This window comes from Cyprinodon tularosa, unplaced genomic scaffold (genome assembly GCF_016077235.1).
Source record: "Cyprinodon tularosa strain WSP-4 unplaced genomic scaffold, ASM1607723v1 ctg7, whole genome shotgun sequence".
NCBI lineage: Eukaryota > Metazoa > Chordata > Actinopteri > Cyprinodontiformes > Cyprinodontidae > Cyprinodon > Cyprinodon tularosa.
This window is the reverse complement of record NW_024039451.1, coordinates 3,234,456-3,245,715: the sequence shown is the minus strand read 5'-3', so window position 1 is coordinate 3,245,715 and position 11,260 is coordinate 3,234,456. Positions and strand designations below refer to the sequence as shown.

At 37.5% G+C, this 11,260-nt stretch overlaps 1 long non-coding RNA gene across 1 annotated transcript; it reads left to right on the top strand.

Moving 5' to 3' along the window:
* The first annotated feature begins 1,256 nt into the window (after positions 1–1,256).
* LOC119772039 lies at positions 1,257–1,581 on the top strand. Its single transcript, XR_005279214.1, has 2 exons — positions 1,257–1,454; positions 1,539–1,581. It is a non-coding gene; the product is annotated as an uncharacterized LOC119772039 (long non-coding RNA).
* The last annotated feature ends 9,679 nt before the right edge of the window (positions 1,582–11,260 follow it).

Genomic DNA, 11,260 nt, shown 5'->3' with positions numbered 1-11,260 from the left:
CCAGTGGAACAAGACAATTTACATTTAAAATAAGAAAACACAATTGCATTGTCTTATTTCAAGTTCATATTATCTAATTATCTTATTTTAAGAGTAAAATTACTCATTCCATTGGCAAACTATCTCATTTACCTACTCAAATTAAGGATGAATACACTTAATTTAAGAATTTTTTTACTTATTTCTAGATTGTTTTTGCAGTGTGTTAAAAGGGAGTTTTTCCTCTCCACTGTCGCTACAAGCATGCTTAGTGTGGGGGATTGTATTTGAGTCAATGAGTCAATGCAATCAACTGGTTTTCCTTAGATAGAAAACTTTGTATCAATTTGACTGTATGATCTGGTTGAACTGTAAAGTGCCTTGAGATGACATGTGTTGTGAATTTGGCGCTATATAAATAAACTGAATTGAATTGAATTGAATTGAATGTGTATGTTGTAACAAAATATATATAATTAATAAATTTAATATATTAAATTTAGGGCTAAAACTGTAAGGTTTCTGTTTCTGTTATGTTTTACTTTTGATATTAACTTTTGCTTTGCTCTTTGTTTTATAGGTTTTTATGGTTTAGTTCTTATTTTGTTGTGTTCCTTGGGTTTATCTCAGTTACTGTCTTAATCTTGGTTCTTTTATATTTTCTTTTTAGTGTTCAGTTTTGCTTTACTCCTTGTTTTCTAGTGTTAGTAGTTTTATTTTGCTGTGTTCTCTGGTCAATTCCTAGTTACTGTTTTAGTCTTGGTTCTGTTTTCTTTTCTTTTGAGTATCCAGTTTTGCTTTACTCCTTGTTTTCTAGTTTAAAGGGTTTAATTCTTATTTTGTTGTGTTTTTCTGGTTTTCAGTTTTCTTGGTTTCTATTTGTTGCCCTCTGCTGCCCTCTTATGTTCTCCTTTTTCCCTAGCTCTTTTCCTCTCTTGCTCTGTGCACACCTGCTCCGAGTTTGCTCATTAGCCATCTCTTTTTTTCTGTCTCCTAAAAATAGGAGACAGGTGCCCTGGTGGTGGATGTTTAATTAAATGTTTCATTAAAGTTTGCTATTTGTCTTATAATTGATAGTATCATTTTAAGTTCCCTCATGTAGCCAAAAGCTGGTCGTCCTGCACACCAGTGGCTGGTTGGCTCATCACTGGGGAGTATTTGAGTGGCGGACTGTCACTACCTCGACGCCAGAGTGTTTGCCAGTTTGGGGTACTCTAGCCAAGCTAAGTTTAGCTGAGTCTAACTGAGTCTTTGTTTCTCTGAGTTCTAACGTTGTTTTTGTCTTTTGCCTTTCGGCAGGAAGTCATCCTGCATACTGGATTTTTGGGCCTTCTCCCCCCTGGAAGGATTTGTTTGAGCTTCACACTGAGCAGGGGATTTTTCTCCACACGTCCCGTTCAAGTACTCCTGGAAATCTAAGTGGCAGTCCGCTCCATTGCTCCTCAGGAACTGGGAAGAAATTTTTCTCCGCAAACGTGAGTCCAGTTTTTTGCAAGACGTCGTTCAAAGTTCCCACGGACCCTGAATTAACCTCTGTGAACTTCCCCTCTTACTTCCAGTTCCGGTTCACCAGCCCTCTGAGTTCACCTGAATCCAACCCATTTGAACTCCCAATAAACCTGTTAAACTTTTACCCTGGTTTCTCTGAGTGGTTTCCTGCATGTGGGTCAGATCTCTTTAAAACACCTTGACAGTAGTATTACATCAAAATAGTTTTTGTCTGTCAAATCTTTTTGTCTGTTAATTAGCTCTGTAAAGAACTACTCAAGTTGAAAACTTATAGTTTCCTTATTAAAACGAAAGTTTTAAACAAGCTTATTAAGAACAAAACAAAAGAGGACGACAGAAACTCCTCGGAGCGGGTTCTCAGATCAGTGACAAGCAGGGTGAGTGGACTACAAAGTCACTGACCTGGTTGAGAGTTCAGTCCAAAACTCAGAGAGGAGAAACCCGGGGGAAAATGTCCACCACTTGCGGTCGTTACCGCTTCGGAGCACAGAGTGCGGGGGGAACTGCCGTCAACCGGCGCGGAGCAAGCAAAAATGTCCTTAGGGGATAACCCAAAGCCAAAAACCAGTCTAGAACAATGTCAGAAACCAGGACATCCGAGAGCTGAAGAGGTAACCATGAAGAATCCAAGCCAAGGTCAGTAAAACAGTCCGAGTTGGATAACCAGCAAAATCAAGGAAGTCAGACCAAAAAGCAAACTGAGCAGAACAGACAGGGCAAAAGGCAATAACCGAAAATACATAGGCAACAAGCTGATCAGAATTTAACTGCACAGAAAACTTACTTAGATTGCTAGAGTTACTCACACAGAGACAGCTTGAATAATCCCATCACCACAAATCACATCGGAAAGTTCGCAGATGACACCACGGTGGAGGGCCTCATTAGAGATAACAACGACCACGACTACAAAGAAGAGGTGGAGCAGCTGGTGGACTAGTGCAGAGACAGCAACCTGATCCTGAATTTGGAGAAAATGAAGGAGATTATTGTTGACTTCAAACATCCCACTATGGACTGTTCTCCTTGCTGCCATCTAGGAAGAGGCTTCGAAGCACCCAGTGCAGTTCCAGCAGACTCCAAAACACCTTTTTCCCACTCCCATAGACTGCTGAATGTCGAATAAAATGGGGAAAAAAGTGTTGGGAAAACTGTGAATCATATACCAGTCTTATATTTACATTTGACCACGTATGCGTTTATTTGATCACCATGTTAACATTTTATCACTGCTGCACTTTAGAAATGGAAATGTCTTGAGAGCTGTACTGAACAAAAGTTTTGTATACCATCTGTGTGTAGAAAATGACAATAAAGTTTGTCTAAGTCTAAGTTTTCTGTCGGGGCCAAAGCCCCAAAGAACTTATTGCATTTATGTCTTCATCTGCTTTTGTCTCCTTGAACCCCAGTTGGCCTCTGCAGATGGCCGCTGAGCCTAGTTTGGCAGGAGGTTTTTTCCTGTTAAAAGGGAGTTTGCCTCTCCACTGTCACTACATGCATGCTCAGTTCAAGGGATGGTAAATGGTATGTACTTATATAGCGCCTTTATTCAAGTCAGGAGACTTGACCAAAGTGCTTTACACTACATTCATTCACCCATTCACACACACACTCATGGTGGCAAGCTACATTGTGGCCACAGCTGCCCTGGGGCTCACTGACAGAAGCGAGGCTGCCGTACACTGGCGCCACCGGGCCCTCTGACCACCATCAGTAGACAATGCAGGTGAAGTGTCTTGCCCAAAGACACAACGACACTGAAAGTCGGAGTCTTGAACTGTCAATCCTTCGATTTCAGGGCAAACTCCTACATCCAACGCCACTGTCGCCCATGCAAGGGATTGCAGAGAGTCAATGAGTCCTCAACATCAGCTGGTTTTCCTTACATAGAAATTTGAAAAATATGATTGATATATAATATTCTATATATAAATAAATAGAATATTTTCTAATTGTAACTCTTCTCTGTTTGACTCTCTCCACGTTGAATTGAGGTAACAAGTGTTTTAACTAGGAAAATTAAACTAAGATTGATATAGAATACATTACTTAGTCTAATTTATGGCTGTTTAAATCTATGGAGGACCAACTCTGCCATATTTAAAAATAAATAAATAAATAAATGCTCAATAAATAAATAAATAAGCATACAATCAATTGCCCCCCAACCATAGGCGGATCTACTGGGGTGGCATAGGGTGGCAAATGCCACCCTAAATGACAGCCTTGCCACCCCTGCTGCCACCCCAGTTGGCGGTAGGGGTGGCGAGGCTTATAAATTATGGATCATTTGAGAATTACGACTGCTAATTTCTAATGTCGGACTGCAGTGAATGCAGCACGAGATGACGCGAGAGCGACTGAGACTGATTGTTTTGAAAATCGAATGGGGCAAAGCAAGGGAGCCAGGGGTGATGGGGAGAGGAGAAACGGGATGAAACAGGTAAAAATTGATTAACTATCTATAGAGAAATGAAATTATAATGAAAGCACAATGTTGCTAGCATAGCTGCAAGGCTGATTTTGAGATGATAAAAATCAGGTTGCAGAACTTTATTTCTCTATCTATGATGTTAGTTAGGCCTGACGTCTCAGGCTCATAAAGACATATTTGCGGTCAACTATGACAGAAAAGAGACGATCAAGTTTGGCTGTACTCAAATCAAAACGCACATTGGCATTGGATCTAAATACATTTGTGAAGCGTTTTGCTGAGCAACATGGAAATCACCGCATTCACCTGTTATAGTCATGGTAACTTTATGTTATGCTCTCTGGTGAGCCTTTGCAGAGCTGTTACATTTTGTTTTGGCACCTGAGAAAATCTGATATTTTCTTTAATAAAACCAAAAGTGTTAAAAGTAAAAAATTTGATACTGGTGTAAATCCTGCTTAATATGAAGCAGTGTTGTTTCTTTTTTGTATACATAGTATGAAACTATCCAGAAATGACCTGTATGAACCTACTCACATGCAAAATGTATTTTTATGTTGCTTCTTTTCAGATTTGTGGAGATTTTGATGTAACATACAGAACCCGCCTTTTTGTTGATTTGTTGATACAGCAGTATGGAGGACCAACTCTGCCATATTTAAAAATAAATACAGAAATAAATAAATGCTCAATAAATAAATAAGCATACAATTAATTGCCACCAAAAATACAAACAACAAATAAATGTAAGTAGAAATTAAATTATACAGCTAGTCATAAAGGTATATAACTCTTTTTATTTCTTTGCCTTTTTAATATTTACCCTATTTTTTTGTCATTTATTATCTTCAACTTCATTTTTTAATGACTTATATTTTTAAGTATTTATTTATGTGCATGTTAGAATATTTTTGTCTGTTTTATTCTTCCTTTGTATTTTTTTACGCTAGTTATTTCTTCGCCGCTATTTCTTTCTGCCTGCCCTTTTTACATTTCTGCCTGTCATTATAATATAATTTCTGATTACATTTATTTGTTGATTGTATTTTTGGTGGCAATTAATTGTATGCTTATTTATTTATTGAGCATTTATTTATTTCTGTATTTATTTTTAAATATGGCAGAGTTGGTCCTCCATATCCAGCTCTATCTACAGCATATTTACATGCATGAAATGTCCCTTTCATGTTGCCGTAACTGCTGTATGTCAAGTTACTGAGGAACAAATGGGGTAAATGTGTGTTCAGAGTAAACATTACATAGATGTCCAGTACCTTGTTTGGGTGCCTTGACCCATTTATTTCTATTGTGTAGTTATGCTCACTTTAGAACAGCTCAGTCCATAGATCTCTGATGGGTAAGTTTTTCTTTCTATAGTTTCTTCTTGTGCAAATGCTGCAAAGCTGCCTCTCTGACAGTCAATCTCACACATCTGCGACTCAGCACCTGTGTCTTACCTTAATACCTTTCCTATCATAAGGCCCCTCTAGAAGTAGTGTTATCATTCTTCTATCTCCTATTAAGTGAGATCACATTGTACGATGTATTATTAATATGAACTGTTTCACATGAAACACTAGTACTGTACATACTATTCTCACCAAACTGTGATAACTGTGATTAAATTCAGTGTAAACAAATGCCATATGTTGCCACCCCTAAAAAATTCCTGCCCCCCTCTTGCCACCCCATAAATATTTTTCTAGATCCGCCCCTGCCCCCAACCAAAAAATAAATAAATAAATAAATGTAGATAGAAATTTAATGAGAAATAAATTTATATATCTCCTTTAAATAGCTTCTTTAGGTACCATAATTTAGCCAACCTAAATTATGGTACCTGACCATGTTCATCCCTTTATAATCACAGAACATCCATCTTCCACTAACTACTTTTGATAGGATAATGCACCAAATCTCAAATCATATCCAATGACTTCTTGAATAGAACTGATTCTCTGTGCTTCAGTCGCTTCCAAATTGAACGGATGTCAATGTAATAAAAAAGCATTAGAATGACAAACATTTCTGAATATTGTTTCCCACATTTGTGGGTGATAGCATCCGAGTCAATGAGTCGATGCAATTAACTGGTTTTCCTATTCAATACTTAAAAAAGTGTTGAAATATTATATCAATTTCTAACTAAATGTTACAGATTAGGCTTCTTAACAATTTCACTTCAGCTCCTAGTCTCATAAATATGTTTCGCTCATTCATCACAAGGGAAACAAATCTCATTGCGATATCAGGGGGAAAAAAATGCCATAGCTGTTCAAACTTTCCAATAGATTTGTCAGGTTTCCACTTCAAATAAAAAGGTACAAGCCACCTTAAAAAATCTGAACTGATGTGCAATCATTGAGAAGAAAGCCTATGAGCTGACCGAGTGAGGATGTGTAGAAAGGGTTAGGCTCACAGATGGAAGGGAAACTGCAAAGCTGTTGACAGACCATGGCTCAGAATTCACCCTTTGTAAAACAGGTAAACTATCACATTCTCTTGTTACTGTACTGCTCATCCTTTGGAAAACTGTTTATCTGCAGCTCTCAGTACACACACAACATGCAGACTCACAAGAAACTGCAGTGTTATTTTTGTCTATAAAACATAATCTTTACAACCAATTGGCCCATATTATTGGCCAACAGCTAACATACTTCCTTATAGGCAAACCCATCCCATAGGCTGTGTGAACTGTGCAACCGCCTATGGCCTTGTGATACTTACTTGTGCTATGGATTGATATATACAGGTGCTGGTCATAAAATTAGAATATCATGAAAAAGTAGATTGATTTCAGTAATTCCATTTAAAAAGTGAAACTTGTATATTATATTCATACATTACATACAAACTCATATATTTCAGATGTTTATTTTGTTTAATTTTGATGATTACAAATGACAACAAATGAAAATCTCAAATTCATCATATCAGAAAATTAGAATATTGTGAAAAGGTTCAAAATTGATGGCCCCTGGTGCCACACTCTAATCAGCTAATTAACTCAAACCACCTGCAAAAGCCTTTAAATGGTCTTTCAGTCTAGTTCTATAGGCTACACAATCATGGGGAAGACTGCTGACTTGACAGTTGTCCAAAAGACGACCATCGACACCTTGCACAAGGAGGGCAAGACACAAAAGGTCATCGCTAAAGAGGCTGGCTGTTCACAGAGCTCAGTGTCCAAGCACATTAATAGAGAGGCGAAGGGAAGGAAAAGATGTGGTCGAAAAAAGTGTACAAGCAAGAGAGATAACCGCACCCTGGAGAGGATTGTGAAACAAAACCCCTTCAAAAATGTGGGGGAGATTCACAAAGAGTGGACTGCAGCTGGAGTGAGTGCTTCAAGAACCACCACACACAGACGTATGAAAGACATGGGTTTCTGCTGTCGCATTCCTTGTGTCAAGCCACTCTTGAACCACAGACAGCGTCAGAAGCGTCTAAAGAGAAACAGGACTGGACTGCTGGTGGGTGGTCCAAAGTCATGTTCTCTGATGAAAGTAAATTTTGCATTTCCTTTGGAAATCAAGGTCCCAGAGTCTGGAGGAAAAGAAGAGAGGCACTTCATCCACGTTGCTTGAAGTCCAGTGTAAAGTTTCCACAGTCAGTGATGGTTTGGGGTGCCATGTCATCTGCTGGTGTTGGTCCATTGTGTTTTCTGAGGTCCAGGGTCAACGCAGCCACATACCAGGAAGTTTTAGAGCACTTCATGCTTCCTGCAGCTGACCAACTTTTTGGAGATGCAGATTTCATTTTCCAACAGGACTTGGCACCTGCACACAGTGCCAAAGCTACCAGTACCTGGTTGAAGGACCATGGTATCCCTGTTCTTAATTGGCCAGCAAACTCTCCTGACCTTAACCCCATAGAAAATCTATGGGGTATTGTGAAGAAGAAGATGCAATACACCAGACCCAACAATTCAGAAGAGCTAAAAGCCACTATTAGAGCAACCTGGGCTATCATAACACCTGAGCAGTGCCACAGACTGATCGACTCCATGCCACGCCGCATTGCTGCAGTAATACAGGCCAAAGGAGGCCCAACTAAATACTGAGTGCTGTACATGCTCATACTTTTCATGTTCATACTTTTCAGTTGGCCAACATTTCTATAAATCCTTTGTTTTTATTGGTCTTCAGTAATATTCTAATTTTCTGATATGATGAATCTGAGATTTTCATTTGTTGTCATTTGTAATCATCAAAATTAAACAAAATAAACATCTGAAATATATGAGTTTGTATGTAATGTATGAATATAATATACAAGTTTCACTTTTTAAATGGAATTACTGAAATCAATCTACTTTTTCATGATATTCTAATTTTATGACCAGCACCTGTATATATATATATATATATATATATATATATATATATATATATATATATATATATATATAAGACCAGACAATGACTAAGACAAAGAAGAAGAAACTTTTCCTGAACAGTGTAAAAAGACTGCCTCCATGATATGTTGCATTTAGAGGTCCTTTTAAAATGACCTGCAATGTTCTGATGTTCTGTGCAATTGAATTTATCTTTAAGACAGACTTCCAAATGAATAGAACTAAACACTTAATTTTAGCCACTGTGTGGTGTCCATCTGTATTCTGAAATAATATAAATTTCCATTGAATATCTGTGATAAATTAGGACTAGGATCATTTTATTCTTTGAGTATGAACCTTTTTTATTTAATATAATTCACCTTTATTTAAGCATAAATCAAGATTCAAAAAATGTTCATCATTCTAGATAATCTTGAAATTACAATAGATTTTCATTAAAGTTTGCTATTTGTCTTATAATTGATAGTATCATTTTAAGTTCCCTCATGTAGCCAAAAGCTGTATAAAAATGAGGGGAGATTAATTACTTAAATGTTTACTGATGAAACCACTGATAAATCAATGTTATTCACTGTTTTAAGAAACACCAAAAAATGGATGAGGGATAGGGTGGTATATGGTGGGAAGCTATAGGTGTCAGCAATCAGTTGTGAAAGTAATAGGTTTGCCAAAAAGCCACAGGACCAGTAGGTTCACTTGGGATCCAGCATGTTGTTTTAAAAAGCAGTTTCAGCCATTTGTGGAAAACACAAGTCACATACAGTGTCATAAAACATTTTCAGAGCACAGTGCAAAGCAGGCTCTAAACATAAAAATACCCTTTATGATGATATATCTGCAGCACATGCAAGGTTTGCAATTGGGCCAGGGAGGGCTAACGCTAGCACTGGCAGTGTAATTGAAAAGGTTATATTTTAATTGGTTTGCCCTGATAGCTGGTATATCAAACGGTGCCTTCTGCAGCTCCCAGTGTTTTTTGAGGGGAAAATACCTGAGGTTGCATTGAAAACATGTGGTTTATTAGCCTGTACTTTATCGCTGTTTAATTAAACATCCTAAATTTAATTCTATAACATGCAGGCATTTCAGTGCAGTCAAATTATTAAAATGTATAGCAAGATTGATTGAGAAGCCTTTGTATTGGTAAAACCATTACATTAAATGCAGTGGTTTCCAGAAAACATAAGAGTTTCTTAAAGTAATACTATCAGTAGCCTTGTAACTGCTGTACAATAGGTTCTGAGGTTTTGCCTCAGTCCCATCAGAAGCCAATCAGCAGCAGATTTTTATTTGAATTTTTTTGCCTTGTTAAGGTTAAGTGAAACCACTGAGCTAAAGCTTAAACTTAGCCAATAACCCTAACTGCTGAAAGAAGTCTACAGATTTTTGACTCTATCATAAATCTTTTCACGTTGAACAGAGCAAATTATCTGCTGTTCTGAACATACAGGTAATTTCATATTTAGAATTCTGACATTAGGAGGAGTTTTAACCTAACCTCTGAATTAGGTCAATACTGAAAAATTTTACTGAATCAGCAGTAGTTTAATATGTGTATTGATCGGATCAGCAAACTAACCAGCGGAGAAAACGGAAGAGGAACTGAATTTGAATAAGGCCATGTAACAGAGACGGGAAAGCAAAAGTGAAGCAGAAGGCAGAAGGCTGAACTGATGGTCATTGACGCAATCAGTCTTGAAAAGTGGAGTATTTCAACACAGTGACTCAAACAATAAAATAAATGCATGCTATCATGATCTGCTAAGGAATTTGGACACAATGTTTTTTGTTTGTTTTTTTTGTCCTTTACTTTTGACTGTTTTTATCTAATAAAAAACAATAGGCCTACCAGAGTCTCCTTTATTATTTCAGTTGTTTATACAGTATTCTATGTGGCCTATTGCTGAACTTTTTTCATTGAACAGAATCACTGCACTATTTTATGTCAGTTAGAAGGGCAGCAGGAGTGGTAAGGGAATGACTACTAAGCGATCAGTATCACTCATTGTCTGATTCATAGCAGAAAACTGTGTAATCTCCTTTCTAATTCAGACCTCCTCTGGCAATTAACAGCAGACATGTGTGATGACTTTTGCCCCCCTTCTTAACCCTTATCCTTTTGTTATTATTCCAGCCCTCCTTCGAATGCCCCTACTGCCCATCCTGCCTGGGTAGTCATTATGTTTTGGACTCTAACCTTCTTCTTCCTGCTTTCCCTAGTTATTATTGAGACTCGGTCGAGTCATACTTTTAGGTTTTATTTTACTTCAAGTATGTATCCCTGTTAGATTATTTCCCCCTTAGCTTTCTGCTACAGTAATTGGTTAATTGTCTGCACCTGTGTTTGCACATTTGCTCTTCGGTTTGCACCACTGCAAGGTCTCAGTAATCTGCAAGAATTAATTGGGTACTATTAATGTCTTCTGGCCTCTTTGTTGTTCATCTGCCTTACTAAATTCTGTGAAGACCTGCGTGCTTTGGCTAATTTACATCTGCAGTCCCTTCGACAGGTTTGGTAAAAATCATCCATCCATCCATTATCTCTCGTTTATTCCATCAGGGCTGCAGTGGGGCTAGTACCTATGTATTAGCCCCACTAGAGCAGCGTGGGAAGAAAACAACATAACATAAAATCTATAATATAACAGTAATAATTAAAACAGTAAGACATTATGGCTATAAGCAGTATAAACAGATGGAGAAATTACATACAAACGTAAACGATAAAAACAAATAAAAATAATAGCAAGAACAATAAAAATATAGTTGATCAAAACTCATACAGGCCAGGGGGTCAGAGAACCATACATATTTCACTAGTATTAAGAACCTAAAATTATACTGTATATCAAAGGACTGGTTAAAGTGCAGAGTGCAAAATTGTTAAGTTGATAAATGGGCAATTATCTTGCAGATTACCCGATTGCATTTACAGTTCAAAGTGCCATTTTAAGCACACAACTAAAAATGTATTT